The sequence below is a fragment of the Bombina bombina genome, chromosome 2 (genome assembly GCF_027579735.1).
Source record: "Bombina bombina isolate aBomBom1 chromosome 2, aBomBom1.pri, whole genome shotgun sequence".
Classification (NCBI taxonomy): domain Eukaryota; kingdom Metazoa; phylum Chordata; class Amphibia; order Anura; family Bombinatoridae; genus Bombina; species Bombina bombina.
In genome coordinates this window covers 1272608269-1272627768 of record NC_069500.1, presented here as the reverse complement: position 1 = coordinate 1272627768, position 19500 = coordinate 1272608269, and the positions used below count along the sequence as shown (strand labels likewise).

At 37.1% G+C, this 19500-nt stretch overlaps 1 protein-coding gene across 1 annotated transcript in view; it reads left to right on the top strand.

Moving 5' to 3' along the window:
• Nucleotides 1–1535: 1535 nt before the first annotated feature.
• SLC34A2 (solute carrier family 34 member 2) overlaps nucleotides 1536–19500 on the top strand; it is a 39098-nt gene continuing 21133 nt past the window's right edge. The window contains exon 1 of the mRNA XM_053700883.1: nucleotides 1536–1742. The gene's annotated coding sequence lies outside the window, so the exon portion shown is untranslated. The remainder of the gene's footprint in view (nucleotides 1743–19500) is intronic.

Sequence of the window (19500 nt, the reverse complement as noted above, 5' to 3'; positions counted from 1 at the left end):
AAAATCAGCCGGGTGGTGCACCTGCTAAAAAGGTCCTGGGGAGAACACTGATACAAAAAGAAAGCAGCTTGATCCTCCTTTTCCTACCGAGCGCCACAGTTATGGAATGACCTCCCGCACACTTTCAAACCTTCCCCAAGCCTAATATCCTTTAAGAGATCCCTCTCTACATATCTCAAAACAGAATGCACCTGTCATGGTTGATTATATATTTCTTACCTGTTCTATGTAAAATTTTTGCATCTATTGTGTATTATTATTGTTTTTTTTTATTGTACCCTATTGTATCAATGCAATGTTTTGTGGACCCAGGACATACTTGAAAACGAGAGAAATCTATATCCTTCCTGGTAAAATATTTTATATATAAATATATACACACACACTTGAATTGTCCCATCAGTGTTCTCCCCATATGGCACTTTTGTTGTAGCTGATTGGAGAACAATTCAGACCGTTAGCTAACAGAAAAAAATACTTTTGCAGTGGGCGGTGGAGCGTGAAGTAATAGAATTTCATATCTATATTAAAAAGTACGTTATAGCGCATCTTCATTACAACTGATTAATTAAACTCCATCTAAATTATTGCTAACATTCCGGATCTGTTTTTATAAAGGGGAGAGTTTACCATCACTTTAATATAATAGCTGTTATGAGATGGCAGAAGTGGTAGTATTCATTACTAGTGAGTACCCCACAAAAAAGCCCTGTATATATATATATATATATATCATATTATTATCACACCTGAAAGAAGATCTATCTAACTATCAATCTATATATAGATAGATAGATAGATAGATAGATAGATAGATAGATAGATAGATAGATATGTATGGTAGATAGATAGATAGATAGATAGATAGATAGATAGATAGATAGATTGATAGATAGATAGATAGATAGATAGATAGATGATAGATGATAGATAGATAGATAGATAGGTATGGTAGATAGATAGATAAATAGATAGATAGATAGATAGATAGATAGATAGATAGATAGATGATAGATAGATAGATAGATAGATAGATAGATAGATAGATAGATAGATAGATAGATAGATAGATAGATAGATAGGTATGGTAATATAGATAGATGATAGATAGAGAGATAGATAGATAGATAGATAGATAGATAGATAGATAGATAGATAGATAGATGATAGATAGATAGATAGATAGATAGATAGATAGATAGATAGATAGATAGATAGATAGATAGTTATAGTTATATATATATGTGTGTGTGTAAATGATATGTAGATAAATAAAAAGAAAAGTAAACGTGTATATTGATATGTATCTGATATACTCACAAGGTTAACACGGTTACATTGATAGCCTTTATCTTATGCAGTCTGCCTCTGCTGTAAAGCTATTCCCTGAGCTGGTATTGCAGGGCATAGGCAGAGGAGCAGAACCGCCCCCTATACACGTGGAGTTCAGGAGGTTTCTCGGTAGTGAGAGAATCCACAGTCACCACCACATTGCTGATAAGAGCTCTCAGGAGCACGGGAGGGGAGAGGGGTAATCATCACGGGACGCAGAGATAAGGGAATCTTGGAATGTTCTGTGATTAGGGAATTATCTTGTCTTCTTGATAGTGCTGATTTGGATGAGGGAGTTGATAAGTAGGCAGGGCTATGGGAGGGCAGAGGATGGGTGAGGTTGCCATCCTGTATTTAAGGGCTACACACACTTGGCACATTGCATCTTGGCCAACTATCTTCCAGGACCAGTAAGTACCGATATATCCATTGTAGTTTATGATATGATGGTAAAATTGACTTATACTAACAAGAAATGTAAAACTAGAAGAAAGAATTTGTGTTTTGATTTGCAGCTGTGGAATTATATGTTTATGTTAGATTTGTATAAGTTGGACTTGATGGACTTTTTTCATTCTCATCTACTATCTATGTTACTATGTTCACATTTGTTAAACAGTTATATTAATGTATGAATGGATTTCATTTTTTTGTATAATTAGTAATGTTGCAGTTTCTTATTATTCAGCCTAATTATCATCTTCAGAATACAGTTATTTTGCTTTACAAGTTATCAGTATGTGTTGCTTTCAGTAACTAGTGTAATTAATCACAAACTATAAACTGTTATAGTAAGTTAATTTGCCTACAAGCTCTAACGTTTGTTTATCTGATGAGAAAACAGCAGGTTGTGTGTCAAAGGCAAAATGAAACATTGACAACTGCATAAATAACTATATAAATCTAGTTTTGCTTTTATTTGTGCAATACATGATTTAAAACATATTCTGCATTACTGCACATGCTCTTTAATATAGTACTTACTAATTAAAGGAAAAAATGATGGTCCTGAGAGAAGATTTACAGCACACTCATAATACGTAGAACTATATTTTGTTTTTAGAGTCCTCAGAACTCATCATTATGGCAAAGATCTCCAAGAATGAAAATATTTTTTTTTTTGAGATTGTAATCGTTTAATTGTGCACAGGAAACTACTCTGAATTATATTGTGATTATTTATTTTGCCCCTTTTCCATTTTTGGATTTTCCATTTTTAAAAATTGGAAGTTCACAATGCAGAACTCACAAGTCTGCCTCTGCTATATATCTCTTCTGATTGGCTTGATTGATGGTGGTGGTGATTCAGTTCAGTTTACAAATGGAATATGATGTAGTACTTAGTCAATCAGATTCTTGTGATAATATGAATTTGAGAGATTTTCCTCACACAATAGTTCTTAAAAGGACAGTAAAATTAAATGTTAAATAGAATGGATAGAGCATAACATTTTAAACAACTTTCCAATGTACTTATATAATCAATATTGCTTAGTTCTTTTGGTATTCTTTGTTAAAGAGTAATCCAATGTGAGCTCAGGAGCGTACACATGTTCTAGCCATCTGGCATTAGTTGTTATGACACTGTTTATAGCAATATTATACATACAAAAATGTCTGTCATAGAATGCTACAGACAATATATGGCAGTAGAGTTTGCAACTATGTATAAAATTGCTATAAACATTGTTGCAAATACTGTTGCTAGATAGCTAAAGACATGTTCACGCTCCTTAGCTGAACTACAATTACTCTTTAATAAAGAATACTAAGAGAACTAAGCAAAATTGATATTAGACGTAAATTGAAAAGTGGTTTAAAATGGCATGTTTTACTTGAATCATGAACATTTAATTTTGACTTTACTTTCCCTTTAATGATTCAGTGACCTAAAAGATTTAGGGCTCTTGATCCCTCAGATCTACATCTACTTGTAACTGTTGTTTTCTGCAAGTAATGGATAACAGTCATATACCCCATTTGCTGCACATTGATTTCATGCTGCACATTGCACACTGCTGCACATTGATTACATGCTGCACATTGCACACTGCTGCACATTGCACACTGCTGCACATTGCACACTGCTGCACATTGATTACATGCTGCACATTGCACACTGCTGCACATTGATTACATGCTGCACATTGCACACTGCTGCACATTGATTACATGCTGCACATTGCACACTGCTGCACATTGATTACATGCTGCACGTTGCACACTGCTGCACATTGCACACTGCTGCACATTGATTACATGCTGCACATTGATTACATGCTGCACATTGCACACTGCTGCACATTGATTACATGCTGCACATTGCACACTGCTGCACATTGATATCATGCTGCACATTGCACACTGCTGCACATTGATTACATGCTGCACATTGCACACTGCTGCACATTGATTTCATGCTGCACATTGCACACTGCTGCACATTGATTTCATGCTGCACATTGCACACTGCTGCACATTGATTACATGCTGCACATTGCACACTGCTGCACATTGATTACATGCTGCACATTGATTACATGCTGCACATTGATTGCATGCTGCACATTGCACACTGCTGCACATTGATTACATGCTGCACATTGATTACATGCTGCACATTGATTACATGCTGCACATTGATTGCATGCTGCACATTGCACACTGCTGCACATTGATTTCATGCTGCACATTGCACACTGCTGCACATTGATTACATGCTGCACATTGATTACATGCTGCACATTGATTGCATGCTGCACATTGCACACTGCTGCACATTGATTTCATGCTGCACATTGCACACTGCTGCACATTGTACATTGCTGCACATTGCACACTGCTGCACATTGTACATTGCTGCACATTGCACACTGCTGCACATTGATTTCATGCTGCACATTGCACACTGCTGCACATTGATTACATGCTGCACATTGCACACTGCTGCACATTGATTACATGCTGCACATTGCACACTGCTGCACATTGATTTCATGCTGCACATTGCGCACTGCTGCACATTGTACACTGCTGCACATTGATTTCATGCTGCACATTGCACACTGCTGCACATTGATTTAATGCTGCTGGCAGTACAGATATTATTTAAATACATTTTCTTAAAAAACTGCACTAACACAAGAATTGACCTATATTAGTTTTACTATATATTGTGTATTAATTAGTAAAGATAGTCTTGATTTGTCACAGGCAGCATCAGTTATGTTTTATGAATGATGTTTTTACATATATTATTTACAGATATTGTGACATCTTTTTTGCCTACTGTATTAAACCACATTACCATATTCTGTACACTGGCCTTTTTGTACTGTATCCAGTTAACAAAACGTTATCATTAAAGGGACAGTATACCATAAAGTTGTTTTTCTTTTAATGTGTTTCCAATTACTTTTTTCAATAGCTGCAGAGTATAAAATGTATGAGATTTGCTTTTTAAGGCTTATTTGTGTATATGAATTAGCTGATTTTGTGTTTTCAAGTCACAACCTAATAAAATGGGTTAAGCTTGTAGGTATACTTTATCTTTATCACATTGTACATATACCTGCTACTTTATCTTTTTTTTTTTTTTTTTTTTTTTAAACTACAATTATTTTTAACTACATAAATAATTATTGACTTGTAGTAATTGTCTACAGAAAATATATCAATGATGGATGAAAAGGTACTTATATCTATATATTTTTTTATACAGATAAATAAAAAGAAAAGTTAACGTGTATATTGATATGTACCTGATATACTCACAAGGTTAACACGGTTACATTGATTGATAGCCTTTATCTTATCCAGTCTGCCTCTGCTGTAAAGCCCTGAGCTGGTATTGCAGGGCATAGGCAGAGGAGCAGAACCGCCCCCTATACACGTGGAGTTCAGGAGGTTTCTTGGTAGTGAGAGAGTCCTCAGTCACCACATTGCTGATAAGTAAAGAGATCTCAGGAGCACGGGAGGGGAGAGGGGTAATCATCACGGGACGCAGAGATAAGGGAATCTTGGAATGTTTTGTGATTAGGGAATGATCTCGTCTTCTTGATAGTGCTGATTGGGTTGAGGGAGAATTGGGCAAAGTAATTCTTACCAGTGATTTAAATCATTTGGATCAGATCAGTCAAAAAATGCAAATTACTAAATCGAATCACGGTTCCTCTCCTGCAAACCAGGCACAGAACTAATAAGTCTGACATACTCAGTACTGAATGTGCCAGCAGCTATCTAGATGCAGAGAGGAGTTGTGTACAGCAACAGATCTTTGAATCAGACACTTTAATAGGGAATCAGTTTTGAGAAAAGAAACACGAGCTCAATAAACTATGCATTTTTGTTTCTATTTCAGTGACAACTGTTTCCCTATTAATCACTCTTTTGCCAGCACTAAGTTCTCTCCACTTACAGGCCCATTTATCAAAGGGCTTGCGGACCTGTTCCGACACTGCGGAGCTGCTGGTGCAACGCCGCCTCCTGCTGACTCGCGGCCAATCGGCCGCCAGCAGGGAGCTGTCAATCAACCCGATCGTATTCGATCGGGTTGATGTCCGGCGATTCCTGTCCGCCTGCTCAGAGCAGGCGGACAGGGTTATGGAGCAGCGGTCATAAGTTGTGTTTCTGGTGAGTCTGAAGACTCCGTACGGAGCTTGATAAATGGGCCTGAGAGTCTGATTCCCTCCTGTCCTCACAGTCACTAAGGGCTAGATTTATCAAGCCCCTGCGGCAGCAAGTTCTCACAAGAACTTGCTCGCCACGATTTATCAAGCAGCGGTCACCAGACCGCTGCTTCCCTAACATCTTCGCCACCTCTATTGTGGCGAAATTAAATCTCCTCGGTCGAGTCCAACCGAGGAGATTGACAGCTACTGCCCGCGCGTGATTGGCTGTGCGCAGGCAGGGGGCGGGATTGCACCTAGCGCAAAATTGCGCTCGTGTGCAATGTTAATTACCTGCGGGTAATTTCGCCCACAGGCGAGCTGAGGCGTACAGGGGCGCGTATACGTGCCTCAGCGTTGATAAATCTAGCCTTAAATCACTGACTACAGGCAGCTCTTCCGGTCCCAGGTAAGGTAACAGCACAAGCTTTTACTGAGTGTGTCTGAGTCACAGCACAAATGCATGCAGATCACAATTAGTATAAACTGTAGTGTGTGCTGTGTGTGACTCAAATGTCATTTTCAGTAAATATCCAAAAAAAGATCAATTTAACATTAACAAAATAGGTTACAAATGATCATACACATGACTTTATCTTCACTAGAGGCAGCAGAGCTGTGTATTGTTGTGCCACACTGTGTGATTCAGGCTCCTCCAAGCTCACGCACAGATCATATTACAGTTTACGAGCTGATTTGAAAGCTGTAAGCTCCCTCCTTCACTCACTCACAAGGCAGTGGCTTTTACACAGTACAGGCAACGAATTGAATCAGGATCACTTTCATGATTCCATTCACTCACTCACTACAGTGAGTTGAGTCAGGGATTTGAATCAGTGAGGGAGTTGATAAGTAGGCAGGGCTATGGGAGGGCAGAGGAGGGGTGAGGTTGCCACCCTGTATTTAAGGGCTACAAGCACTGGGCACCTTGCATCTTGGCCATCTATCTTCCAGGATCAGTAAGTACCCATATATCCATTGTAGTTTAGATATCACAGTAAAATTGACTTATACTAAGAAACAATGTACAACTAGAATAAAGAATTTGTGTTTTGATTTGCAGCTGTAGAATTATATTTTGATGTTAGATTTGTATAGGTTGAACTTGATGGATTTCTGTCTTTTTTTCAGCCTCATCTACTATCTATGTTACTATGTTTACGTGTTAAACAGTTATAATGTATGAATGGATTTCATTTTTTGGTATAATTAGTAATGTTGCAGTTTCTTATTATTCAGCCTAATTATCATCTTCAGAATACAGTTATTTTGCTTTACAGGTTATTAGTATGTGCTGCTTTCAGTAACTAGTGTAATTAAATAATAAATAAATGATGGTACTGAGAGAAGAATCACAGCACACTCATAATACATAGAACTATATAGTATATATTTTCATGATTTATTTTGCCCTTTTCTTGGAATTTAACTGGCAATAATCGATTGTCCATTTCTTAAAAGTGGAAGTTTACACTGCAGACCTCACAAGTCTGCCTCTGCTACATATCTCTTGTGGTTCACTTGATAAAGACTATAAGATAAACAAAAGTATTGCTAGCATAATGACAGGGGCAATCTACCCCATAAACTAGTTCTCCAAATAAGACAAATGGTGCTTTTATTGAGGTGGACCAGTTCTTTTGGTATCCTTTGTTAAAGAGTAATCCAAGGTGAGCGTGCACATGTTCTTAGCCATCTGGCATTAGTTGTTATGACACTGTTTATAGCAATGTTATACATACAAAAATGCTACAGACACTCTATGGCTGCAGAGTTTGCAACTATGTATACCATTGCTATAAACATTGTTGCAAACACTGTTACCAGATGGACATGTGCACGCTCCTTAGCTGAACTAGAATAACTCTTTAGTAAAGAATACTAAGAGAACTAAGCAAAATTGATCATTGAAGTAAATTAAAACATAAAAATTTAATTTTAACTTTACTGTCCCTTTAATGATTCAGTGACCTAAAATATTTAGGGCTCTTGTTTCATGCAGATCTACTTGTAACTGTTGTTTTCTACAGGTAATGGATAGCAGTCATATACCCCATCTGCTGCACATTGCACACTGCTGCACATTGATTTCATGCTGCACATTGATTTCATGCTGCACATTGCACACTGCTGCACATTGATTTCATGCTGCACATTGATTTCATGCTGCACATTGCACACTGCTGCACATTGATTTCATGCTGCACATTGCACACTGCTGCACATTGATTTCATGCTGTACATTGCACACTGCCACACATTGATTTCATGCTGTACATTGCACACTGCCACACATTGATTTCATGCTGCACATTGCACACTGCCACACATTGATTTCATGCTGTACATTGCACACTGCCACACATTGATTTCATGCTGTACATTGCACACTGCCACACATTGATTTCATGCTGCACATTGATTTCATGCTGCACATTGCACACTGCTGCACATTGATTTCATGCTGCACATTGCACACTGCTGCACATTGCACACTGCTGCACATTGATTTCATGCTGCACATTGTACACTGCTGCACATTGATTTCATGCTGCACATTGCACACTGCTGCACATTGATTTCATGCTGTACATTGCACACTGCTGCACATTGATTTCATGCTGCACATTGCACACTGCTGCACATTGATTTCATGCTGCACATCAAACACTGCTGCACATTGCACACTGCCACACATTGATTTCATGCTGTACATTGCACACTGCTGCACATTGATTTCATGCTGCACATTGCTCACTGCCACACATTGATTTCATGCTGCACATTGCACACTGCTGCGCATTGCACACTGCTGCACATTGCACACTGCCACACATTGATTTCATGCTGCACATTGCACACTGCCACACATTGATTTCATGCTGCACATTGCACACTGCTGCACATTGATTTCATGCTGCACATTGCACACTGCTGCACATTGATTTCATGCTGCACATTGCACACTGCTGCACATTGATTTCATGCTGCACATCAAACACTGCTGCACATTGCACACTGCCACACATTGATTTCATGCTGTACATTGCACACTGCTGCACATTGATTTCATGCTGCACATTGCTCACTGCCACACATTGATTTCATGCTGCACATTGCACACTGCTGCGCATTGCACACTGCTGCACATTGCACACTGCCACACATTGATTTCATGCTGCACATTGCACACTGCCACACATTGATTTCATGCTGCACATTGCACACTTGTCCCTTTAATGATTCAGTGACCTAAAATATTTAGGGCTCTTGTTTCATGCAGATCTACTTGTAACTGTTGTTTTCTACAGGTAATGGATAGCAGTCATATACCCCATCTGCTGCACATTGCACACTGCTGCACATTGATTTCATGCTGCACATTGATTTCATGCTGCACATTGCACACTGCTGCACATTGATTTCATGCTGCACATTGATTTCATGCTGCACATTGCACACTGCTGCACATTGATTTCATGCTGCACATTGCACACTGCTGCACATTGATTTCATGCTGTACATTGCACACTGCCACACATTGATTTCATGCTGTACATTGCACACTGCCACACATTGATTTCATGCTGCACATTGATTTCATGCTGCACATTGCACACTGCTGCACATTGATTTCATGCTGCACATTGCACACTGCTGCACATTGATTTCATGCTGCACATTGCACACTGCCACACATTGATTTCATGCTGCACATTGCACACTGCCGCACATTGATTTCATGTTGCACATTGCACACTGCCGCACATTGATTTCATGTTACACATTGCACACTGCTGCACATTGATTTCATGCTGCACATTGTACACTGCTGCACATTGATTTTATGCTGCACATTGCACACTGCTGCACATTGCACACTACTGCACATTGATTTCATATTGCACATTGCACACTGCTACACATTGCACACTGCTGCACATTGATTTCATATTGCACATTGCACACTGCTACACATTGCACACTGCTGCACATTGATTTCATGCTGCACATTGCACACTGCTGCACATTGATTATATGCTGCACATTGTACACTGCTGCACATTGAATACATGCTGCTCATTGCACACTGCTGCACATTGATTACATGCTGCACATTGATTACATGCTGCACATTGCACACTGCTGCACATTGATTACATGCTGCACATTGATTACATGCTGCACATTGATTGCATGCTGCACATTGATTACATGCTGCACATTGCACACTGCTGCACATTGATTTCATGCTGCACATTGATTACATGCTGCACATTACGCACTGCTGCACATTGATTTCATGCTGCACATTGCGCACTGCTGCACATTGATTTCATGCTGCACATTGCACACTGCTGCACATTGATTTCATGCTGCACATTGCACACTGCTGCACATTGATTACATGCTGCACATTGATTACATGCTGCACATTGATTGCATGCTGCACATTGATTACATGCTGCACATTGATTGCATGCTGCACATTGATTACATGCTGCACATTGCACACTGCTGCACATTGATTTCATGCTGCACATTGATTACATGCTGCACATTACGCACTGCTGCACATTGATTTCATGCTGCACATTGCGCACTGCTGCACATTGATTTCATGCTGCACATTGCACACTGCTGCACATTGATTTAATGCTGCTGGCAGTACAGATATTATTTAAATACATTTTCTTAAAAAACTGCACTAACACAAGAATTGACCTATATTAGTTTTACTATATATTGTGTATTAATTAGTAAAGATAGTCTTGATTTGTCACAGGCAGCATCAGTTATGTTTTATGAATGACGTTTTTACATATATTATTTACAGATATTGTGACATCTTTTTTGCCTACTGTATTAAACCACATTACCATATTCTGTACACTGGCCTTTATGTACTGTATACAGTTAACAAACGTTATCATTAAATATAGTATACACTGGTGAATAGTATACCCTTTGTTAGTCTCATAACATCTTATGCCTTATCATTTTATTTTTTTTAAACTACAATTATTTTTAACTACATAAATAATTATTGCCTTCTAGTAATTGTCTACAGAAAATATATCAATCATGGATAAAAAGGTACTTATTGCTTGGTGAAGGGTTTGCATGTTTGCTGGGAGAGGCATATGTAATTTGTTTGCAGAATGACAAAGTTGTCAAGCAATATAGTGCACAGCCCACCTTGGCAGTCAGTATATGCAAAGTTAAACTGATGAAAGGATTTTGCTTTCCAGTTTGTGAAGTTATTTTGTCTCATTATTATGTGATGCATATGGGATTTCTTATGTGCTGCGTATGCATGAATATATATTTCTAATTTTCTATCTATATATAAATGCTCTACAGATTCATTTCTGCTAAGGAGCTGCAATACACTGCACCTGGAAGTGCCACTTTAACTATGTGTTTAACTCATCGTTAGAAATTATTATAATTTTTTTTAATTAATAAATTGCTCCAGCAAATTAGATTGTTGTATTATTACATTAGAATGTTTGTTTCACTAAAAGAAAGCTTACAGTCATAATTGCTTCCCTGTTTTCTTTGCTATTATGATATATATTTGTATTTTGTAAATTTGTATTTAACTTAACAAATGCTCAATGTTCTCACTGGACCTATTTATTCCCCCCTCAGCTAAAATTTAAGCCAATATTCAGCTCAAATTAACTAACAGTATTTTTTTTTTCAATATTTGTCGCACAAATGAATATGAAATCAATTGATGTGAAATGATGCTAATCATTTGTGCTTTAGATAGCTTGAATGACATTTATAAATCACAGACAATGTTATAATATTCCTAAGCTTTACACTGCTGCCACTTCACTATGACACTTGGCTGGCAACATTCTCTGTGGTGAGCACTGAATGCTGATTTATTCCTTTAAAGGAGCCTTTTAATGCAAAAATGAAATTCTCTAAGTGCTCCAATTCTCTATAACTGGCTCAAGTTTACTATGTATTTAAGCACATAGTTAATGTCCGTCTCGGGAGCCACAAGCACTGCAGCTCTCCAGAAGAAAACAATAAGCGGCTATGTGTGACAGCCACTGCTGATTGGCTTTTACCTGCAGTCCTACTTATATTGCAGCTCCTTAACACTACTTGTTTAAAGGGACCGTTTACTGTATAATTGTTTTTCCCTTAATGTTTTTCCAATGACTTGTCATACCAGCTGCAGGGCATACAATGTATGATAAATTGCTTATTTAGATTTATTTTTGTGTATGAAATAGTTGGTTTTATAACGTATCTCTCCTCACTACTATTGGGAGTTTAATTTCTTCTGCTGGCTATGTTTACACAGCTTTTCTATAGCATATAGAAACATTTAATATTGATAGGGATACAACAAGCAAAATCAGCTATTTCAAACACAGCAATAAAGGTAAATGAGCTATTTATAAACAATTTGATGTTCTATAACAGGTAATATGGATCACTGGGAACAAATCAAAGGGGCAAAAATTTTCAGTTTATAATGAAAATTATATTCATAATATATAAAATGTCCCATTAAAATCTACAGTCCTTCTTTGCTATACTACTTATTGTAGCCTTCTTTGGTAGCCAAGCGGTTAATAATTGAAAATAAAGAGGTTTGTTTCAGCAGCCCTATGTTAGTTTATGGGGTCGAATTATCTAGCTATGGTGGACAGGGACGTAGATAAGCATCTCTGTCTACCGCACCTTGCCTCTGGCGGACTGAATTCCACTGGCAGAATTCAGCATTGCCAAGAACGCTATTTTGCACTCTTGTGCAACGCCGCCCCCTGCTAGCTTTCAATCTCCACGGCCAGTCTCCTAAGACGTGGAGAGGAGGTTAGGAAAGCAGCGGTACCGCTGCTTGATAAAAACGGACTGCAGGTTCTCTTGTGAGAACCTGCAGCTGTAGGGGGGCGAAGGCTGACTGAGCAAGAGCTGATAGGAAAGCAGGGGAAAATAATTTACACCATGCCTTAAATTAATCTAGCAAGCTGTGCAGCTTCTTTTATCTGCAAGTTGTTTCTAAATAAAATAAGGTTTTAAATACAAATAAAACTGCTCATTAAATTAAATTGATGGAAAGTACCTGCGATTTCTAAATAAAACAATCATTTTCTATGAATAGGGCAGTAGTATAATAATCTGTTCCTGCGTTTAATTACTCAAAATAGGAGTGGGGACTTAATTGTCAGAAATGACAAGTAACAATGCTATAAATGAAGGGAGGCACAGTGTATATTTATCTTTTTATGTAATGCAAAAAACAGCTCAGTGTGACAGTGACATTACCCTGTCTCTACCCACTTAATTTAATAGTTTTGCAATAAATCTCGGCGCCAACTGAACCTGTTTGTCAAGTTACATATAATTATTAGAGTGAAAGAGAAATTTAATGTAGCATTTTTATTTACTGTTGAAGTTATTGTGTGAAATATATTATTATTTATGGTTAAAACTAAATTAAAAACAGTCACAGTGTGTGCAATATCCTAAGGCTGCACTACTAAAGTGTATTTCAACTGCTGCTTTTGCCTTATTTAGGGTCAGATTACAAGTGGAGCGCAAATTATTGATTTTGCGAGGGCGATATTTGCCCTCCACTTAGTATTACAAGTTAGGTGCAATGCAAATGCGACCTCGTGTTCACATTGCACAGAAACATTGCACTCATGAAAGCATGAATCCATATGCTCCAATAGGAGCATAGCGAAGGGGGTAAGTCGTGCAGTGATGGGAAGCAGATTTTAAATATGTATGTATATGCTTATATATATATATATATATATATATATATATATATATATATATATATGTGTGTGTGTGTATATATATATATATATATATATATATATGTGTGTGTTTATATGTGTATATATATATATATATATATATATATATATGTGTGTGTGTTTATATGTGTATATATATATATATGTGTGTGTTTATATGCGTATATATATATATATATATATGTGTGTGTTTATATGTGTATATATATATATATATATATGTGTGTGTTTATATGCGTATATATATATATGTGTGTGTGTGTGTTTATATGTGTATATATATATATATATATGTGTGTGTTTATATGTGTGTATATATATATATATATATATATATATCTATATGTGTGTGTGTTTATATGTGTATATACACATATTAAAACATAAATATATATGTATATAAGCATATACATATATATTTACTGGGAACAAATGGTTCCCCATAAACCGCAATTTAAAGGCACTTTTCAATGCTGTTTTATTTCTAACGTCCACACCCTCCAACTTTAATCCCTTATAGCTGCTTCATGCAGTTACTTTATTAAAAAATAAAGATGGGGGGGGGGGGGGGGTGGAGCCAGCATCTGAGCTGAACAGTACACTTCAGAAGCTCCTGCTATAATTCTTACAAAAATCCATCTTATCAACTGCTTGGGTTCTCATTTTCAATACTTATGGGGAGATTAGTGGCTCAGGAGGTGCACTGGAGCTGAATCTCGGAGAATAATACTTTGCCATGGTAAATTCCACAGACAAGACGATACTGACTATCGGAGTTCCCGGAACGGCCATTTCCCTAACCACGTGGAGAATAGCGTGAGTGATCAAATTGACTACCTAACCTTCACTGGTTTCGTACCTCTTAGGAGCACCATGACATTTGCAGCCCTTATCCTCACAGAGCTTACCAACCTCTTAGATGGCTACCAGGAGGCTTTTACACAGGCGCTAAAGGAGGCATTTCAATTTGAGAGGGCGGAATCTACAGTACCTGCTTACTGCAATGTCGACTCTGCTGCAGCCTGCACTGGAAGTATCACTTGGGAGCCCCAGCGTTCAACACCAGCTTGCTTTGCAGTATGGGAGATAGAAGAAACGATACCCAAGAGTACACCTAACTCAATTGAAGAGGTAGATCCTGAGACGACACAGCATGGTGTACGGATCCCACTTACCCTGTCTCCCGCTTACCATCGCTTACCATCCTACTGAGATGCCGGTCACTCATCTCAGTCAAGCAACAAAGAGGCCTAAGGAGAAAGCCGTAATGGGAGGTGTCCCTTTAGATGACAGAAGAGGCATTTTACCGGAGACTGCTATCGACCCTGTGGAGGAGCTCAATTACCCTGGCCATCTGGGGTAGGATGAATGAGAAACTATGGAAAGAAAAAACAGAAGCGCCACATGGCCCAATATTGTTTGGTCCAGAACTAGTAGATCTTAAAGTAATGAGTAAACTCACATTTAGTAGAGCACCTCAATTATTGCTAAATATGCAGTCTGGGATCTATTCGGTCACCCAGAAGACCAACTTCCTGCACAGGAGCTGATGTCTGTGTAGACAGAATGGAGACACAGGTGCCTATATGGCCTAGTATTGTTGGTACAAAGATATAGATACAAACAATGAGAGGAATGGTACTCACAATGGATAAAACACCTCTTGTGATGCTATAGAGGCATGAAGGGATCAATTCAGTCACCCAACAGACTTGTGGCCAGACATCCAAGTGGATTCAGTGGTGCAGAGGATCCCACAGTAAACCGAAAGGAGATATTCCTCAGAAAAAGGAAAAAATATATCCTAAAGAAGATACAGCAAGTGTTCAAATGCTAAAAATGACTTTAATAAAAATTATAAAATCACAGGCAACGCGTTTCTCAGCCAATGGCTGTTTCATCAGGCTTCATCTTATTATATCTTATAATAGCCCTTCTATTAAGGGGAATAGTGACCTCTCTCTCTATTATTCCTATGACAGCTATCCAGAAAGTAAGACAACAACCTTAGTGGGGGCTGGACCCACGCTAGTACTATCGTATATAGTCTCCTTCTCCACATTATAGTAAATGAGCCAGTTAACTAGTGTTAGGCTTGGTGCCGTAAACATCTGGGCTCTCACATGCAGAGTACGGCATTGACCCATCTTTCAATTAGCTCATACTTGTATGTCCTCTAATATCCAGATACCCTGGCTACTCTCCGATTAGTTATAGCACTTTGCTTATATGTTTGTCTACTATACTTGAATTACCATCTCCCCCCCCGCACAATATATCCACCAGCACCCAATGCGCCCACAGAATTTTTCATATAGCATGGTGCTCGTGCAACTCCCAGATTTGATATGGCGCTTTACTTAAATATTTTGTCTACCATACTTAACTTACCACCTCCCCCCCCCCTTAACATACCTCCTATTTCAGGAGAGTGAATTATATGGTTTCTCCAGCCAATACCACACCTTATTTCCCCTTCTTATAATTATATCTTGCAGTATAAAATTATTTTGGCTCTACTTTTCCTCCAAAGCTGAGCAAGATTGTTTAGTATTATTTTCTTTTCTCACAAATAAAATATTTAGTTTACATTTGATGTTTACCTTGCTGTTCTATTTCCCTAAGCAATTCTTATACAAATATTGAGCTTACATTTGAGGTTTACCTTGTTGTTATATCTCCCTAAGCAGCTCTTATACAATTATTTAGTTTACATTTGATATTTACCTTGTTATTATATCTCCCTAAACAACGCCTATACGATTATTTAGTTTACATTCGATGTTTACCTTGCTATTATATCCCCCTAACCAATTCCTATACAGATATTTAAATCCAAGATGTTTTGAATTTTCATTAAAGGGCCACTGTAAGTAAATATTTTCTATGCCTGTTACTAACTAACTACCCCAAATACACTTTTTATCAATAGCATTTCATTAACATATCTCTACCGTATATCAGAAATCTTGTCTGCAAATATAATTGTTTTCCAAACCCACTCCGTGGGTATCCTTTGCTCTGTACCAATCCGTTTACAATACCTAGGTTTCAAAATGGCGCTTTAAACACAAAGTTATTGGTTTAAGTATTTTGAACATGCAGTGCTGAAAATAGTGGGCAGGATAACGTGACATCACCGGCGAATAAAAGATATAACTTTTAGAACGTTATGAAACTTCGTTTTGGAGAAAATATAGGTCAGTAGGTTTTAATTAATGTTTATTAACTTTAATATGTTAGTTGTTTAGCTTAAAAATTATAACAGAAAGTAATCCTTTAAGGGGAATATCTCAAGAAAGAAATTTGAAAATCTGAGGTCCTTCTATCAATTATGTTTGAATCTTTGTGTACAGCATCAGATGGGATTGTAATAATTTATTAGGACGTTTGGTGTATTTCTGTTTTAGATCCTAGTGGCTCCATTGGAGCAGAGTCAATTAGAGTGTGTTTACTTTAGAAGCATGATGTATATTACTGCTGTGTTAAATCCTATACTTTATTGATGGTAATTGTCTGTATGCTCATTTAAGAACCTCAATAAAAATTTAAAAAAAGAACACTACACAGAAATTTGGGGGCAATTGGGGGACATTTAGAAAATTAACCAGTGATCTGATCTCTAGTTAATTTTCATATTGCTAATTGCTACCGCGAGCTTGGTTATTTATTGCACACCTGTAAACGGGCAAATCTTCCCATTTACAGGGCACGATAAATTAGCGATCCACTTGTAATCTATCCCTTAATGTATAATGTTTACCACACACGTGCACAGAAGCTGAATGCTATGTATGCACAAAACATTGTAATCAATTAGTGTTCCTGATAACCAACCTTTTTTAACACTGTTTTCTGGCAGCAGCTGCTGCATGAGAGTACTGAACAGCCCAACTTACTACTGTCATATACACAGACACACACATACTCATACATACATACTCACTTACACACACATACTCATACATACATACTCACTTACACACACATACTCACTCACTCACACACACATACATACTCACTCTCACACACATACATACATACTCACTTACACACACATACTCACTCACACACACATACATACTCACTTACACACACATACTCATACATACATACTCACTTACACACACATACTCACTCACTCACACACACATACATACTCCCTCACTCTCACACACATACATACATACTCACTTACACACACATACTTACTCACTCACACACACATACATACATACTCACTAACACACACATACTTACTCACTCACACACACATACATACTCCCTCACTCTCACACACATACATACATACTCACTTACACACACATACTCACTCACTCTCACACACATACATACATATTCACTTACACACACATACTTACTCACTCACACACACATACATACATACTCACTTACACACACATACTTACTCACTCACACACACATACATACATACTCACTCTCACACACATACATATACATTCACACACATACATATTCACACTTACATACTCAATCACACACACATACTCATATATACATACTCACACACACATACTCACTCACACACACATACATACTCACTCACTCTCACACACATACATATACATTCACACACATACATATTCACACATACATACTCACTCACACACACATACTCATATATACATACTCACACACACATACTCACTCACACACACATACATACTCACTCACTCTCACACACATACATATACATTCACACACATACATATTCACACATACATACTCACTCACACACATCTATACATATACAATCACACACACATATACAATCACACAAACATTACCATGACAGCTAACATTCTGAGCAAAAAATAAATAAAATAAAAATCAAAAATATATGCTGTAGTTACCAGTTAAATAGTTAATAGTCATGATATGGTTACCACTCCACTAAATGTTAAAAAAACAGCCAGCCAATTTGTTTTTATTAGTCTTCTCCATTTTAAAAAAATAATAATCCAGGACTAGTAAAATTCCCAACCTTAGTAAAGCAATAAATAGATATACACATACATACAAATACATATGTGTATATACTGTATGTATATATATATATATATATATATATATATATATATATATATATATATATATATATATATATATATATATATATATATATATATATATCAATACATATAGAGAAAGTTTACATTTATTTTACAAACATACATTTGTTTAATAATTTGTTCAATAAAAAATAATTTAGCAAAAAACTGTGTATTTTTATAATTACACAAGATCTCTAGTCCCTTTAACATTAATAGTTTAATTTATAATAACAGATCACATTACTTATCTGAAGGGAGTGGTTGGGCTTTCACAAACACACCAAAATGTACATCAAAACCAGATGCACTAGCTCAAACAATTGCATAATATATTCACTAAACTCAGAATTATACTTTCAGGATTTAGACAGAGCATTCAGTTTAAAACACTTTTGAATTTTATTCTTTTAGCAATTGTACTTCTTTATTTTTGTTGAAACTCAGTTCCTTTCCATAAGAGCATATCAAGATAGGTATACAGTATATATGCAACCACCAATCAGCAGCTAGAACCTTGGTTCTCTGCTGCTCCTGAGCTTTCCTAGATAAACCTTTCAGCAAAGGATAACAAGAAAAGGAAGCAAATTAAATAATAGAAGTGAATTGGAA